This window comes from Myotis brandtii, unplaced genomic scaffold (assembly GCF_000412655.1).
Source record: "Myotis brandtii unplaced genomic scaffold, ASM41265v1 scaffold535, whole genome shotgun sequence".
Classification (NCBI taxonomy): Eukaryota; Metazoa; Chordata; class Mammalia; order Chiroptera; family Vespertilionidae; genus Myotis; species Myotis brandtii.
Window position 1 is genome coordinate 1,951,804 of NW_005369964.1, and position 18,316 is coordinate 1,970,119.

At 33.7% G+C, this 18,316-nt stretch overlaps 2 long non-coding RNA genes across 3 annotated transcripts; both read right to left on the minus strand.

Annotated features, from left to right (window-relative positions):
* Positions 1-4,260: 4,260 nt before the first annotated feature.
* On the minus strand, positions 4,261-8,910 carry LOC102241078. 2 transcript variants are annotated; one of them, XR_001364339.1, is made up of 6 exons: positions 8,846-8,910; positions 7,897-7,977; positions 6,968-7,042; positions 5,996-6,081; positions 5,352-5,446; positions 4,261-4,431 (listed from the first exon to the last, which is right to left on the minus strand). It is a non-coding gene; the product is annotated as an uncharacterized LOC102241078 (long non-coding RNA). The 2 variants fall into 2 exon arrangements; XR_314250.2 differs by having other exon boundaries at positions 7,960-7,977; positions 8,846-8,909.
* A 973-nt stretch (positions 8,911-9,883) lies between these two features.
* Positions 9,884-15,370, minus strand: LOC102241272. Its single transcript, XR_314251.2, has 6 exons — positions 15,283-15,370; positions 14,051-14,122; positions 13,075-13,157; positions 12,261-12,336; positions 10,372-10,440; positions 9,884-9,921 (listed from the first exon to the last, which is right to left on the minus strand). It is a non-coding gene; the product is annotated as an uncharacterized LOC102241272 (long non-coding RNA).
* Between the last annotated feature and the right edge of the window lie 2,946 nt (positions 15,371-18,316).

Consider the following 18,316-nt stretch of genomic DNA (forward strand, 5'->3'; position numbering starts at 1 on the left):
ATTGATAAATCATTGGTCCAATTATAATTAAGAATGAAAATGCAGACAGAGAAAGAACCCATTCCTTCGGTGTTGGATCTCAGAGTTGGAGACATATTATTCATCATCCGTGACTCATACTCTGGCAGTTAGCATCATTGATCCAAAAAAGGACGCTTTCTCTTTATTCCTTTCTATATAGTTTATTGATTAATTCATTAATTCCCTAAATAAAAAATTAAAGCTCTATTATTCACAAGAACTCAAAAGGGTCTTTGATAGCCCTAATGGTGCCTGAAACCATCATCACATCTGTCATATTTATTAACATTTTTCATATATGAATTATTCAATATAATGCTGCCTATTAATCCCATATTGGCCACAAGGATGCAATTGACCATCTTGTGTATGTCATACTTTTATTAATACAGACCCCCCAAACCAAAATAAGAACTTTCATTATGACTCACATTGGTCTCCAGGCTCCTAAAGCAGAGGTGCAATTCTATGGCTCATGGTCAAGGAAGAACCTTACAGCAGGTCGACTGTGCTTGTCCTGAGGAGTATGAAGCAGAGCAGATGATATAAATGGTTGAGACCTTCTGTCCATTGAAATTTGCTTTTCACCTCTCACATGGTCAGTCATTTGGGCAAACATTGATTCAGTGTATACTTTTTCTCCTAAGAAAGCAAATTTTAATTGGACCACTAACCCAGACTCTGAGCATTTTCTATGATTTATCCTTTAACTATGCAGGTAACAGTAATGTGTCATCTGTTTCTAATTTGCATAATATATTAATACTATTTCTTGCCTCCTCACATAATTTTTATAATTGGACAATACTTCATTGATCTGTTTTTATTTATGTTTATTTATAGATTCTATAATTTATTCAATTATACTAATAGATGAGAATACATGAACACTAAGACCAGAAACAAGATCTTAGGATCTTCCTGTCAACCGTCTATAAGATTCCTGGGAGATGAGAATGGACAAGAGTAATTTTACATGAGAACTCAGAGTTCCAGACATGTATTTGCCCCATGTAACTCCTAGGCCACCAGCAGCCATTATTAATCCACTATTCTCTCTCATTTCCTCATTATATTCTATTTGTATATTGATTAAATATTAGTCCAATAACAATAATTCTGAAAGCCTATGATTCACAAAAAACAAGATGAGCCCTCATATCTTTAAACTTAATATACATTTACTCTCACAGCAATACATCTCTTTATTATCACCTGTTCCCATGATGCATTACTGGATATAATTTTTCTTATAGTCCATATTTAACAGATACAGTTGCCTTATTTACTGATACTTCACACTTCTTAATAATACAGGGAATAAACTTAAAGCAACAACAACCACACTGAAACCAAGAAAATAATTTCAACCCTAACTCACATTAATCCTCCAGCTCCTACTATGAAGTGGGAACCAACGGGTCTGTGACTGAGAAAGGTGCATGCGTCACCTAGAGTGTCTGCGTTCTGAAGAGGACAGAGAAGGGAAGACGGTAAAGGGAAACCGAGGCCAAGCCTTGCTTTCTGAGTTTCATTGACTCAGTATTAAGGTATTTATGTTTTTAATGTATAATTTTTATCTTAACAAAGGAAAGTTGGTAAGATAATAAATCTTAAAAGTTTTCTTCACCAAAAAACATATTTTATAACTATATATGGTAACCGATGTTAAACTAAACGTCATTGTGAACATCATTAGGCAATATATAAATATACTGACCCTTGCCCAGCTGGTGTGACCATGGAAGACTCCTTAATCAGCTCGAGTGTGTCCACTCTATGGAGGACAGAGCAGAGCAGAAGATAAAAAGTTTTCAAACTTTACCTCCACTGATCCTTGTTTTCTACATTTTATTTATTCATTTAGACAGTGATTAATTTTTCATATTGCGGCATATTTTCTCTGAACAGAAGATAATTTTAAAATTGAGACTGATCAAGAGCAAAATAATATGGACTCTTACTCATCACTGTCTATATGGTTCTTAGGCAAAAAGGCATATGCTACTTCCACTTATGGCTTCATGAGTATGATTTTAATTTTATTGCCTCATGACATATGTTCCTAGCTGGACAGTGTCTCACTCTTTTCTCTTTAGTTGTTCATTACATTCTTAATGGTTTGACTATTGATTCATTAATAATAATAAATCTAAATCTATGAACTCAAAATGAGAATATAATTTTTGTATATTCCTAACATCAACCCATGGGGTCATTTACAAGAGAAGATAAACCAGATTCTATTTCTTGTGAACACAAAAGTTAGACACCTCACACTCACCATTTATGACCTATGTGACCAGTCATCATCATTGATCCATTTCTGGGTCTCTTTTCCTTCATTGGTTTCTCTACATGTGATTATTAAAGCACTAATTCAATGCTAATAAAATAAATACATGATTCATAAAATCACAAGAAAAAGATCCTGATTAAACCTAGCTCGGTACTACATACATAGGTTATATCTTCTACATTAATTGACTTTAATGTTGCACATTATCAATGAATCAACATGTTTTATAACATATTTGTACTTGATTCACACTTACGTTTTTTATTATATTTATTACTTTATAATAATACTATGAATACTTTTTTTAAAAATCATCCAAACAAGGTAAAATCTTCACCTACTTTTCACCTTGGTCTCTTTTCTACCATCATCTCAATCAGAGCAGATGCTGAAATCAGTTTGGTGCATTCATTCTGAAAAGTACAAGCAGACAAAAGAATGAAAGATATCATTTTTATAATTTAATGTAAATATACTCATTAAAATGTAAAGATACTACCTATAGAAATATAATTAGAATGAATGTATATCAGATTAGTATAGAAAATAGTTAAATTAGGAGACAAACATAACTAATCAAATATAAACCAAGAAGGGAGTGTAACAAACAGAAAAAAACAATAAAGAAGCACAAATGTCAACTTAGAAATACATAAATAGTACATACAAATATATTGGTCATTACAAAAATGTAAAACAATACATTAGCCAGATATGTCATAAATAATCAGAATATATTTTTAAAATTCAACTACATGTTTACCCAAAAAGAAGATCAAGACATTTTCTCCACTGTACCATATTTTTCACTATTCATTTACAGTCATTTGAGGGTTTATTAATTAATGGTGATATTTATTTATTTTTCTCTTAATAAAATGAACTTCAAACTAATACCTGACTGAGGGCAATAATTGTTACCTGTCAGCGTGGATGCCATCCTTCGTCAAATACATAATACCCTTGGCCCTTTTTTAACCTTTCCCATTTATATTGATATTCATTTTTTCATTATTACATATTTTATTCATGAACAAAGCTTCATGCTCCTCATCTTTATTCATTTATACATTTGTCTATTTATGCTGCCATTAAATCTTTAATAATAATATTTTTAAAATTCATGAACTCAAAGACCAAGAACGAGATCCTTTTATATTCCTGACATCTGTCCACAGGTTCCTGTCATAAAAGGACAACGTGCCGGACTCCATTTGTGTTGGATGTCAGACTTCCAGATACCTATTGAGCTCATATGCCCCACAATGCACCAGTGATCATTGTTGGTCCAGGGGTGGCCTTCATTCTGTATTGTCATCTACATAAATCTCAAAAAAACAAAACAAAAAAAAAACAAGAGTGAGATTTTTAGGCATCGCTAACATCCAGTTTTACAATCACTTCCACTAAGACCAGACTCTTATCATTAACTGAGCTCAGTGTTTCATATATGGATTAATCAACACAATGTTTCACGGTAATATGATATTTAACAGTGACATCTCTAATCTTCTTTGATTAACAGAGGCACAGTGCCTGAAATGTGTGCACACCTCCCGTGATCCCTCCCCGGCCCGGATCGTACACCGATGTGGTCCCTGAACCCTCTTGCATTCCAGAACCCCTTGGGGGATGTCATGGACCTCTTGTGGGGAGCTGATAGACATCCCTCTCACAGTCCGGGACCCCCTCATTCCTTACCACTCCCCTGCTCACTACTCCTTACCACTCGTCTAGCTGCTCCTTCATGCAGCCGTGGAGGTGGGAGAGGCTCCTGCCATGGCCACTGCACTCGCCAGCCTTGAGCCCGGCTGTGGGAGCCTACTGACCACCAGGGGGCAGCTCCTGGGCTGAGTGTCTGCCCCATGGTGGTCAGTGCGCATCACAGCGACCCGTGGTTCTGGTCCTTCCGCTGTAAAGGTCACTTAGGCTTTTATTATATAGATAGTAACACTTTTTAATAATACAGGGAAAATCTTAAAAAATAAAACACAGTTAAAGCAAAAAGAACATTGGCTATTACTCACAGTGGCCTCCATGCCCCTAATACAGACGCAGTCCCAGAGCTCTTTCCCAGGGAAGATGTTGACATCAGATGCAGTGCATCCATTCTATGGAATACAATGCACAGCAGAACCAAAGAAGCAATCGAGACATTACCTCCATTGGTCCCAATTCCACCATTATTTAGTCAGCCATGTACATAATCGGTAATTTGTGATTATGTCTATTTTACTTTCTCTTAAGTGAGTAAACAATACCAATATGGACACTGACAGACCATGAGCACTGGTTGTTGCTCATTACTATCTATATCAAATTTAGCAAAAACAAACAGCGTCCTCATACTGTTTATTTTCATTGATCTTCAGTGTTCACAATATATATGAATAGTATTTCTTATCAGACCACATATTTGTATAATTGGAAAATGTTTTACCCCATCATTTATTTGTAATATATTTATTGGTATAGTCACTGATTCAATTATATTTATAGAATACAAATGAGTGAAAAATAAAATAGGACCCTGTATATCCTGGTATTTCAGCCACATGAAATGGATTCTTTTTTATTGGACCTCAGAGTTCCAGTGGTATTCGTGGCATATGACTTAAATGCCAGGAGTCATCATCATTGGATTTGCTCTTTTTACCTACTGTCATCTATGTTTTTTATAGGTTAAATTCACTAATATAAAAATAAACATAAATGAAGAAAAATCACAAATAATATCCTGGAATATCTCTGACATCCATTTTTTATTTATTTTTATTGTTGAGAGAACTACAGATGTCCCCCGTTTTGTCCCCATTGCCCCCCTCCACCATCCATCTATTGAATCATTTCCACTGAAACCAAACTCTTTCATTAACTGAACTCAGTGTTTCATATGTAAATTCATCATCATATGGTTTCATATAAATAACATGTGATATTGACATGATTGGGCTTCTTTGATTATATTTAATACTTTTAATAATAAAAAATAATATTTTTAAAATACCCAACCCAATACAAGAACACTGACCATTACTCACGTGACTCTCCATGCTCCTCACACACCGATGCAACCACGGAGCTCTGACCATGGAAGATGCTGCAATCAGCCCAAATGTGTCCTTTCTGAGGAGTACAGAACACAACCAATGATAAAAAATTGAGTGATTTAGTCACTCATTAATCTAGAGTACATTTATTTCAATTTATACTAAGGAAATAAACAACTTAGAACTTGTCCCTCACGTAGGAAATGAACATTGACTAGCACTTAACAGTCCAAATTTATTAATAGTACTCTTTGCCTCACAATGTATTTTTATAATTGGACAATACTTCATTCATCTTTATTTATATATTTTTTATTGATTATTACATTTATCCAATTATAATAATAGAGTAAAATAAACCCTAAGACCAAAACCATCCTTGCATATTCCTAAGTTCTGTCTATGGGATCCTTTCAAACGAAGAGAAGGCACTGACTGGTTGCTCCGCGCTGGACCTCAGAGTTTCAGACACATTGAAATTTATCATCCTCTCCTCAAATGCCACTGGTTCTCATCACGGGTCCAGGACTAGCACACATTCCCTTTGCTCATTTCCAACTTGTTTATTAATTCATTAATTCACACTCTCACCCAAACTAACACAAGAACTTTGACGATCACTCACAATGGTGTGCATGCTCCTGACATACAGAGGCGAACAGCGGGCGGGAGGCCAGGGAAGACACTGACATCATCTCGAGTGGGTCCATTCTGAGGAGCACAGAGCAGCGCAGTCAATAAAAAAAAATAATTCATCTACATGGGAACTTCCTTCCCACCTTTCATTTACTAAGTTGGGTAGGTATTTGTGTATTCTTACCTATTGACAAAGGGACCAACCTCAAACTTGAAACTGATCCAGAAGCATAAAATTGACTTAATTATCCTCATCTACATAATCCTTGGCCAAAGAAGTAAAACCTTTGATCAATTTATATCTAAATGGGCATCGATTTTTTTTTTATTTTTATGTAGTATGTCTTATATCACAACATGATCATAATTGGACAATGCCTCACTTTCTCCTTTATCTAAGTATTATTTTTATTTGATGAGTTTATCAATGATTCATTAATAATAATAAATCTAAATCTACAAATTCAAAATAAGAACATGACCTTTGTGTATTTCTGACATCTGTCTATAGCATCATTTCCAAAGAGGAATGAGACTAATTATGTATTGTGCTGTACCTCAGAGTTTCAAACACTTCTTTTCATCATCCATGACTCACCTAAACTGGTCCATGTTTGGGTTTCTCTTTTTTTGATCATTCAAGTCTATATTGGTATCACTAAACCTTTAATTACTCAATGATAACAAAGTAAGTACATTATTCACACAAAAAAAGAACCAAAGAGCAAGGTCCTTGAATGTCCCCACCATCAGCCTAAACAATCACTTCCCATATAGATTACATCTCTTCTATTAATCAACCTCAATGTTACATTATGGATTAACCAACATGTTCCATATCATGTTGATTGTTTGGACAATAATTAAGTTTTTAATTAACTTAATAATTTTAATGACACTGTGCACACTCTTAATCTAGTGACCTGAACCAAGATAGCATCTGGGACTATTCATTACTCACCTTAGTCTCTTTCTTGACACAGAGGCAACATGACAATCTTGATCACAGCAGAAGCTGAAATCAGCTCCATCGATTCTGAAAAGTACCAAGCAGAAGGTGATAAAAAGATTGAGACATTTTTCTCTATTGATCCATGGTTTCCACCATTCACATACACAGTTATTTGGGTAATTATTTCAAATAGTAATATATACTTATCCTTCTCTTAACAAATTAATTGTCAAAATTTTAACTATTACTTAACACTATCTATAGTATATATCATACTTCGTCGAAATGTAATACACCTGGTGTATTTACTATTCATTCCAACTTATATTAATATCATTTATATTTATTAGATATTTTAATAATAAATAATGCTTCGTCCTCTTCATCTTTTTCCATTTGTTTATTTGTTCATTTATTCTGCACTTTATATTGTTAAAAATACATGGCCACAAGCCCAAGAAAATGATCTTATATATTCCTGACATGTGTCTATAGGTTCCCTTCAAACAACTGGAGTGGACTAGATTCCTTTTGTGCTGCACCACCTCAGGGTTCCAGACACATAATATTCATTGTACGTGCTCATAAGCACCACTCATCAACATTAGTCCCAGTTTTGCCCTTTTATTCTTCACCTTTTTGAGATTAATTCAATAATTCACTAATAATCACAAAGTAAATTAATCAATGGTAAAAACCCAAGTTTCTTGAAACTCCCTAACCTCTGCCTATAGAATTATTTCCTACAGAGATTAGATCTCTTTCTGTATTTGGCCTCAATGATTCATGTATCAATTCATCAAATCATGCTTTCTATCAACACCAGCTTCATAAGTAGGCTATGGTTGGACTTCTGTGATTATATTTCACAGGTTTTTATACAATAAATACCGTTGGGCAAACCACCAACCTCATCAAGGAATGTGACTATCACTCACAGTGGTCCCCACACAGAGGCAACCATAATGTTTTTGATCACGGGGATCAGAGCAGAACCTTACCAGCAGCGAGCATCTACCCTGAGGAATACAAAACAGAGCAGATGAAAAACAGGTGAAGACATTCTCTGCATTGATCATTGCTTCCCACCTGTCCTATTCTTAGTCATTTAAATATTTACTAGTTGATTTTAATAATTAACTGTCTCTTCTAAAAGAATGAACAACATAGAATTCACCACTGATTTGAAGCAGTAACACCTACTGTTCCTGTTAGCGAAAGAGGTAACACCCTTAATCCACTGGTTTCCTAAGGGCCATTATATTAATGGCATTTCTTGTCTCATGTCATATTTTTATAATTAGACAATGCTTCACAGTCTTCGTCTTTATTCATTTATGTAATTGTATAGATTACTTATTGATTTTTTCATAATACAGTAAAAATTAATGAGGCACAGAAGTCCAAAAACAAGATCTTTGTGTATTCTTAATCTTAACCTTTCTAGAGGATCAGTGCCAACAGAGACATAGACTAAATCTCTTCTGCATTGGCCCTGACAATTGCAGACACATCCTATTCATTGCCCACGACACACCCTACCAGGTGTCCATCATTAGTCCAAGATTTGCCCTTTTCCCTCATCCATGTTTCTTGATTTACTAACTTTCATTTGACTAATAACAAAATAAATGTACATGATCACAATAATTCAAGAACAATGCTCTTAAGTCTCCCTAACATCTGTCTACAGAATAATTTCCCTCAAAACTATCATTAATCAATGTTAGTGTTGCACAAATCTATTAAGGAACATATGTTCCACATGAACCCCATAGTGGGCCATGGTTAACTTCTTTCATTATACTTAACACATTTTATGAACAATAAGTTAATGTTCTTAAACAAGTCACCCAAACCAACACAACAGAGTTCGCTATTACTCACAGTGGTCTCCACGCTCCCCACAGAGTTCTTGGCCATGGCAGAAGTACTACATCAGCTAGGTGCATTCGCTCTGAGTATAAGCAATACAGATAATACAATATTAAGACATTCTTGCCATAAATACATACTTGTCTCATTTTATTTTCTTAGTCATTTAGGTATTTGGAGACTATTAATTTTTAAACAAAATCAAAACTATTTAACTTCCCAGAAACCCAGAACAGAAATGGTATTGTATATCTCTGTCTATTTAACTCCCTTCAATCCAACTGATAAGAGCAATTTTTTTTCATAAGGAGGACATAACATGAGTAGAACTTGATGAAGGATGAGGTTTCAACATATACTCATCACTGGTCAGGAGCTCTGTCCCCTTTATCTTATTAAATTATTAACCTGTTTGTTAATTACTGATGAGAAAATCAGTATGTCTGTGTACACACTCAAAATGATAACTAACTGACTGTAACCGCAGGTGCTCACTGGCATGAGGATTGGGGAATAATATACTTTTTCCAAATTCAATGAGGAAAGATTGACAAAGTTGGAAATCTTTAAGGTGCACAGCGTGATGATTTGATTTACATTGTGGAATGATCACCCATGGGGCACAGTGAAGCCAAATGGATTGGTCTTAACTGTCATTGAACATATTTTTGTCACCGGTTCATGCTCGGCCATCTTTAATGTAGTTAATTGATTAAATTATATAATCCTGTGACTATTAAATTAAGTTTTTAAAAAACACCTGCTGCATAGTTACAGCCCAGAACATGAACATTGGCAAATACATGTCCCTTATGCTTAGGTACAAAAGCCTCTCCATATTGTTAATGGACTTCAGTTCTTTGAAATGGATTGGGGATGATGTTTGTTTCATTACTTATGCCATCTTCCTTCCACATTTGACCCATTTATCCTTCATTTGTTCATACATTTGTGTAGTTATTATTGCATGAACTTTTAATAAGAAATCAAATCTGTTTTGCACTGGACCTCGGAGTTCTAGGTAAGCAGTATTTGCCCTTGACTCACCTGCCGCCAGGGCACAGTATTGACTCAGTCACCCTCTTGTTCTTCATTTAGTGTCATTTTGTGAAGAGAGAAATCATTAATTCATTAATAATAAATATATAACAAATTAATTTTTAAAGTAGCTTTAATATCCCTAAACATATGATACAAAATCATTTTCTAAAGAGCAAATAGTCTAGGTCTGTTCTGCTAATGAATCTCAGTGTTGAATATATGGATTAGTCAATGTACTTTCTTCAGTGTAACCTCTTTATTATTAATCCATGATTGGCATGAACTAATCTCTTCCATCTGTCTATAGAATTATTTCCCTCAGCAACTCATCTCTTTTGTTAAATAACCTCAATGATTTGTATATAAATTAATAAACACAGTGCTTCAAAGTAATTGCATTTTGATTGGCATGCACTGATTATATTTCACACTTCTTAGTAATAGAGTGAATACCCTTAAACCACCCAAATTGAGACAAGAACGTGAATATTACTCACTGACACAGAGATCCATGGTCAAGACCATCACCACAGAAGAATCTTGAAATCAGTTAGGGCGGGTCCGTTCTGGAGTACAGAGCACAGTAGGTGGTTTAAAAAGATTGAGATGTCTTATCTACTGATCCTTGCATTTAACTTTTTATTAGTCATTTAGGATAACTAGCAATATGGAAAAATGTCTAAATTCTCCCAAGTGACCAAATAACGGTGACCTTGCCACAGACACAGAATAAGAACATTGTCTATTACTATGAAATGCTAACTATAGAATCTTTAGCCAAAGAGGTAACACCTGCCGACCATTATTTCCTAATGTGCAGGAGTTTTTTCTATATAGATGCATAGTATTTCCTATCTAACTACATATCTTTATATTTGGGCAATTCTCATGATCTTCATCTTTACCTATATGTTTTTATTGATTATTTCATTGATCCAGTTATAAATAGAATGACAATACATGAATGTAAATAAAAAACAAGATGCTCATAGATTCCTGAATTGTAGGGGATCCCTTCATACAGGGCAATGGACTAGTATGCGTTTGTGTTGGAAGTCAGATACGTGTTCAGCGTATGTAACTCACACACCACCAGGAGTCATCGTTGATCCACGATGTCACTGTCCCTCTTTTTCTCTAATATTTTCTATAATTTCTACAGAGTAATTTATTCATTTATCAATATAATTTTAAGATCCTATTATTCATAAAAACTCAAGAAAAGCCTTAATATCCCTAATCTTTGTATCAAATCATTCTTACATAAATCTCTCATTGAAGAATGAATATTCTTTGTATATATATTCATCGACATCATCAATGTTATATCAATGAATAAAAGAAATCTCACATTTGTCACTGGGCTAGAGTTGGCTTTCTTTGATTATATTTCACACTTTTTAATGATACAGTGAATAGCCATTAAAAAAAATGTTGGAACTGAGACAAGAACTTACTTACAAATAGAGGCAACCAGAGAGCTCGTGATAAGCGAAGATGCTGGAGTCAGCGCCAGAGCACCCACTCTCAGGAGTGCAGAGCACAAAACGGCGCAGGAAGATGAGACCTAATCTCCATCGCTCCCTGACTCCGACGTTTCATTATTCGTTGATTAATGATCAGATATATTTGTTCTTCTCTTAATAAATTAAACATCAGAATTGTAACTGACTCAGAGCAGTAACTATTACTTATCATTATATATCTCATTCTTAATCAAAGATGTAATACACTTGATCCATTTAATATTGATTGCAATAGACATCAGTATTATTTTTCTTCTATGCATTTTAACAATGAACAATACTTCACCCTCTTCATCCATATGTATTTTGTCATTTATTCTTTTATAATAATATTTTGTAAAATTTACGAACACAAAACCAAGAACAAGAGCTCTGTAAATTCCTGACATCTGTCTAGACAATCACTTCTAACAGAAAGAAGGGCCTAGGTTTCTCTGTGTTGGACCTCAGAGTTCCAAACACATTCTTTTTTACTGTACATGTTTGAGTCCTAGGTCACCAGTCGTCATCACTGTGACAGGCTGGAATTCTTTTCTTCATTCTCATCTATACCTGTTTACTAATCAATTTGTCAATTCATTAATAATAAAAAAAAGTATCTGTGAATAATAAATACTCAAGGACAAGATGCTTAATATCTCTAATATTTATCTATAGAAGCATTTGCCTCAATGAATATGCCTATGAGATTAATCAGCTTCATTGATACAAATACCCATTAATTGACATCAAGTTTCATGTCAATTCCATACTTATTATGTGAGTATGACTAGTCTTCTTTGAACATATTTAATACTATTTTTTTAGCATTACAGTGAATACTTTATCTGAACCAAGAGAAGGATTTGGCTGTGACTTACATGCACCTCTACAGAGGGCCGACCAGTGGAGCGCCTGATGATGGCCAAGGGCTCGGTCAGCTACAGCGTGTCCATGCTGAGGAATACAAGCAGAGAAGATTGTAACGAAATTGAGAGACGGTCTACTGAGGCACACAGTCACCTTCCGCTTAGCCAGTCACTCAAGAATATAATATGGACTCATGAACAAACCACACAATATCAAACTTGACACAGACCATGAATTAAAAAACTTTGACTATTATTTACTGTCTGTATCATTCTTAACCAAAGAGGGAAGACAACTGAACCATTTACGTTTCTTAATGAATAACAGTATTTTCAATTAAGCATTAGAAATGTTTATTGTCTCATCCTCTTCATCTTATTTATTCTTGTTCATTGGTTCTTTTTGAACCATTTATTAAGATAGAATCAAAATTCATGAAAATGAACCAAGGAAATGGTCCTTTTTAATTCCCTAATATCTGTCTATAGGATCACTTCAAACAAAGGCACTAGACTATGTCTCTCTCTTTATTGGACCTCAGAGTTTCAGACACATTGTATTCATCATCTCCGTGACTCTTACTCCAGCAACAATCATCATTGGTCCATGCTGTGGCCTGTTTGTCTTCATGCTCATTGTTCTATCTCTCTCATTAGTTATCATCAATATTTCAAATATGTATTAGTAAATATAATGCCTCATAATATCTCATATTTATCATTTCCTATGGTTGGTGTGGGGCTTATATTTCACACTTTTAGCAATACAATGAATACCCTTTTAAAAAATTCTTAAACAAACACAAGAACTGTAACCTTTACTCACATTTCATCTCAATGCTTTACACAGAGGAGACCATAGATCTTGTTACCATGGAAAACACTTAAATCAGCTTGAGCATGTTGATTCTGAGGAGTACAAGACAGAGCAGATAATTAAAAATTGAAACCTTTTCTCCATTAGTCGATTTCTTTCTCATTTCATTTTATCAGTTATTTAGGTATTTATTCTTCAGAACATATACATATAAAATATAAATGTACAGATTAAAAATTAACATCCTCAAATCAAGACTGACACAGGCTAATAAAACTGTATATTAATTCTCAGTGTCAGTGTTCATATAATCCTTAGAAAAGAGGTAATGCACCTGGTCCATTTCTTTCTTAACATCAGTTTTTCATTTTATGTTAATTGTATTTCTTGCATCACCATATATATACTTGATAAGTCTTCATCCTTGTTTTATTTAGTGATATATCTGTTTATTGGTTCTATCATTGGTTCATTGATATTGATAGTAATATACTAGAAATCCATGAATCCAACATGACAACAATAATTTCCTTGCATATTCCTAACGAGAGAGGAAACAGACTAGATTTTGTTTGGTTTTGGACCTCAGACTTCCAGACACATAGCAATCATAGCACCTCCTTCATATGGCATCAGTGATCATCATTGGTCCAGTTTGGGGCCTCTTTTTCCTCATTCTCACCCACAGTTGTTAATTGTTCAATCTACTCCTAATAATTAAACACATACGTGTGAATCACAAAAATGCAAGGACAAGAGCCTAAAGATGGTTGTCACACGCCTTTAGGACCAATGGCTTATTGATTATACCTCTTTTCATTAATCGTCCCCATTATTCCGAAGGTAAGGTAGTCAACATAATGTTTCGTACATTTCCAGTTTAATCATTGGACCATGGTTGGTCTTTTTTCCACTTTTTAAATTACTACAGTGATATCCTAAACAAACTTCCCTGACCAAGACAAGACCTTGGATTATTACTCACACTGGCCTTCATGCCCCTCCATGGAGCCTCTGAACACAACAGATGCTGAATCCCCCTTCAGGCGGTTTCGTTCTGAGAAGCGAAAAGCAAAAGAGACGATAACAAGATGGAAACATTACCGCGCCTTACATTTAGTCAATCATGTAGAAGGCAGTAATGTGGGCTAATACTTAATATCATACTTTTAGTGACCAGAATAAGATCGAAGATGGAAGGTACTGGAACGATTTATTTTTGGTAACGGAATACAGTATTTTCAATAAACTGGAATATTTTTTATTCCTTCACCACAGATTACAAGTGTATGATGTGGTTGAGCGTCAACCTCTGAATCAGGAGGCCGAGGTTTGATTCCCGATAGGGGCACATGCTCTGGTTGTGGGCTTGGTCCCCAGTGTGGGGTGTGCAGGAGGCAGCCAATTAATTTTTCTCTCTCATCATTGATGTTTCTATCTTTCTCTCCCTTCCTCTCTGAAATCAATTTAAAAAAATTTTTTTAAACAGTGCATGTTATTCCTCTCTGATTTTTAAAATTTGTACATTGATTCTGAAATTGATCCATTTATAAAATAATAAAAATCCATTCATTTCTACATTTGTATCAAATAAATCATTAATTCATTAATAATAATTAAATGAACACATGACTCACAATATCCAAGGACAAAATTTTTTAATATCTCTCACATTTGTCTATAGAATCATTTCCCACAGAGGCTAATTCTTTTTCATTAATCAACTTCAACGCTGTACATTATTGATTAATAATATAATGTTTCTTATCATTTGTCCATAGTTAATTTTTTATTATGTTTAATATTTTTTAATAATTCAATAAATATATTTAAACAAATAATGCAGTCTAAGATGACAACTTAATGAACTTCAGTATTTTCAATAAATATTCATCTTTTTCATCATTCTTATCTGCATAAGTTCATTTATTAATTCATTGATTCACTAATATTAAATTTTAAAACTATATGATTCATAAAAAACAAGAATAAGAGTAATAAATGTCCCACATATAGGGCCATTTGCCATATTGATATATCTCTTTAATTATCATCAATGTTTCATGTATGATTAATAAAGATAATCTTCAGACCCAATCCCATATTTATAATTCACGATAGTTGGCATCTTGGACTATATTTCACATTCTTGATGACACATGAATATTTGAGAGAAAAAAAACTCAAAGACATGAACTGTTTCAATGTATTACTCACATTGGTCGGTCTCTACTCACTACACAAACAGGCAACCATAGAGCACGTGACCACGGATGATGCTTCAATCTGCTCAAATGCGTCCATTCTAAGGAATACAGAATAGAGCAGAAGGTGAAAAAATTGAGACCTCCTCTAAATTGACCCTTTCCCCCCTTATTTCATTTACTCAGTCATAAAGGCATATACACATATATTTATTATATGTGTATAATTTATACACATATATAAACATAAATATAAATTAATGATATGACCCTTAGATAAATAATGCCTTTTGTCCATTCATTTCTTATCAGGTTTTTCAGTTTATATTAATATTTCTTGCCTCACCATATATATTCATAGTTGATAAGACCAACTTAGTGAAGCCTTGTTTCCTTAGTGATATATTTGTTTATTGTTTTTTATCATTGATTCATTGATATTAATAGTAATATACTAGAAATATATTAATCCAAAATTACAAGACCAATAGGAACAATTGCCAGAGAGGAAATAGATTAGATTGTCTTTTGTTTTAGACCTCAGACTTGCAGACACATAGCAATCATAGTACCTCCTTCATATGCCACTAGTCATCATCACTGGTCCAGTTTTGGGCCCCCTTTTCTTCATTCTCATCTATATCTATATGTTTATACATTAATTCATCAATCGACTAATAATAATTAAATACATATCAATGAATCACAAAAGATCAAGAACAAGAGCCTAAAAATCTTTATCATTTTTTTAAGAATCATTGGCTAATTGAATTTTATTAATCATCTTCATAATTTAAAAGATAGATTAGTCAACATAATATTTCATATATTTCCAACTTAATTATCGGAACATAGTTGGTATTTTTTCTTATATTGAATATTTTAAAATATATACACAGAGAATACCCCAAACAAACCACCCAAAGTAAGATGAAGACATTGAAAATGACTCACGTTGGTCTTCATGCTCCTACAGGCCAATAGAAAGATCACTGACCAAGGCATAATGCTTTATTCAGCTTGGGTGTGTCCATCTAAAAAGTAGAAAGCAGAATAGATAACACGATTGAGATATTTTCTCTATTGGTCTTTGCATTTACATTAAATTATTTGGTGATTAAGTTATAAATTATTTTGGGGTAATTTTATTAAACTTTCCACTAACCTCAATATTGCTCATTATTTCTATCATCTTTAACTTCCTCAGCTAAAGGTATGTTGGACCTCAGAGTTAAAGAGTATTCACCATCAATGACTCATACGCCACCAGTAGTCATCATTGGTCCAGGGTTAGCCTTTTTTATCCACTCTCATTTATGTTTATTCATTAATTCATCAATTTATCTGATCGTAATAAAATAAAAAAATATGAAGCACAACAAAACTTAAGAGCATGAGCCTGTACTAGTCCTATATCTGTCTATAGGATCATTTATGACATCAATATGTCTTTCATTAATCATCCTCAAAGCTTCATATAGGGATCAATCACTATAATGTTACATATCAATTCCATATTAATAATGGACCATGGTTGGCTTTCTTTGGTTAAAATTCACACTTTTCAAATACAGAGTATATGTTCACAAAACTCACATTTGTTTCTATGCACCAAACACAGACACCAGACATCTTGAGACCATGGGAGAATCTGCAGTTCAGGCCCAGTGCATCCATTCTGAGAAGTGCAAAGCACAGAGGGAGATGAAAAGTTGAGACTTTCTCTGCACTAACTTTGCTTTCTGCATTTAATTTACTCAGCAACTTAAATATTTACTCATTTTCATAACTTACAATGCTTCACACATTTCTATTAATTTACTTGTATGTGTTTTTTAGTTGTTTCACTAATCTATGCTCATAGAATCATTATCCATGAACACAAAAAGTGAAGAACATAATCTTTGCATGTTACTAAAATCTATCACTATGGTCATTTCCAACAGAGGAAATAGACTAGATTTCTTATTGTGTTGGACCTCAGAGTCCCGACATACAGTATTCATCATCCATGACTCATACCCCACCAGTCGTCATCATTGGTCCAAAATTGGCCCTCTTCTTCTCCATTAATTTTTAATTTTCTTTATTAATTAATTTATCACTTCACTAGTAAATAAATAGATAAATCACAAAAACTTAACAAGATTTTTAAGTTTTATAGCCATGTGATCATTTATCAGCTTGATTACATCTTTTATTAATCAATATTTTGCAAATATTGATTAATCAGCACAATGTTCATCTGGCATATGTTACTATGGGCATATGAGAATGTCATATTTATCATTGGGCCATGGTTGGCCTTCTTAAATTCTTTTAACAGTACAGGAAATACCCTTTAAGAACTACCCAAATCAAGACAAAGTCTTTGACTGTACTCACATGATTCTCCATGCTGCTAACACATGGAGGGAACTAGAGAGCTTCTGACCATGAAAGATGATGACATCTGCAGGGAACGATCATTCTGAGAGTACAAAGCAGAACAAATGATTAAAATATGGAAATATTCTCTTCATTTATCCTGAATTCCTCCTATCATTTTATTAGACATTTAAGTCTGTATTAAATTATGATATTTTTTTTGAGAAAACAATGTTGAAGAAGGCACAGAACAAATAAGAGCATGGACTGTTATTTGTAGAGTAGGTATCATTCCTTAGATAAAGAGGTAATGCCTTTAAGACATTTATTTCTTAATGAACTTCAGTGTTTTTAATATATAGTAATAGTATTTCTGGCCTCACCATATATTTACATAATTGGACAATGCTTCACCCTATTTATTCATATATTTATATTAATTCTTTCCATTTATATTAATAAAATTAAATATCATGAACACAAAACTAAGCACAAAATCCTTGAATATTCCTAACATCTGTCCATAGGAATATTTCAACAGAAGGTACAGAGTAGATTATATACTGTGTGAAATAAACAGGCACACAGTATTCATCATCCATAACTCATACTCCACCAGTCATCACCATTGGTCCGGATTGGCCCTCATTATTTTCAATTGTGTCTACATGTTTTTACTA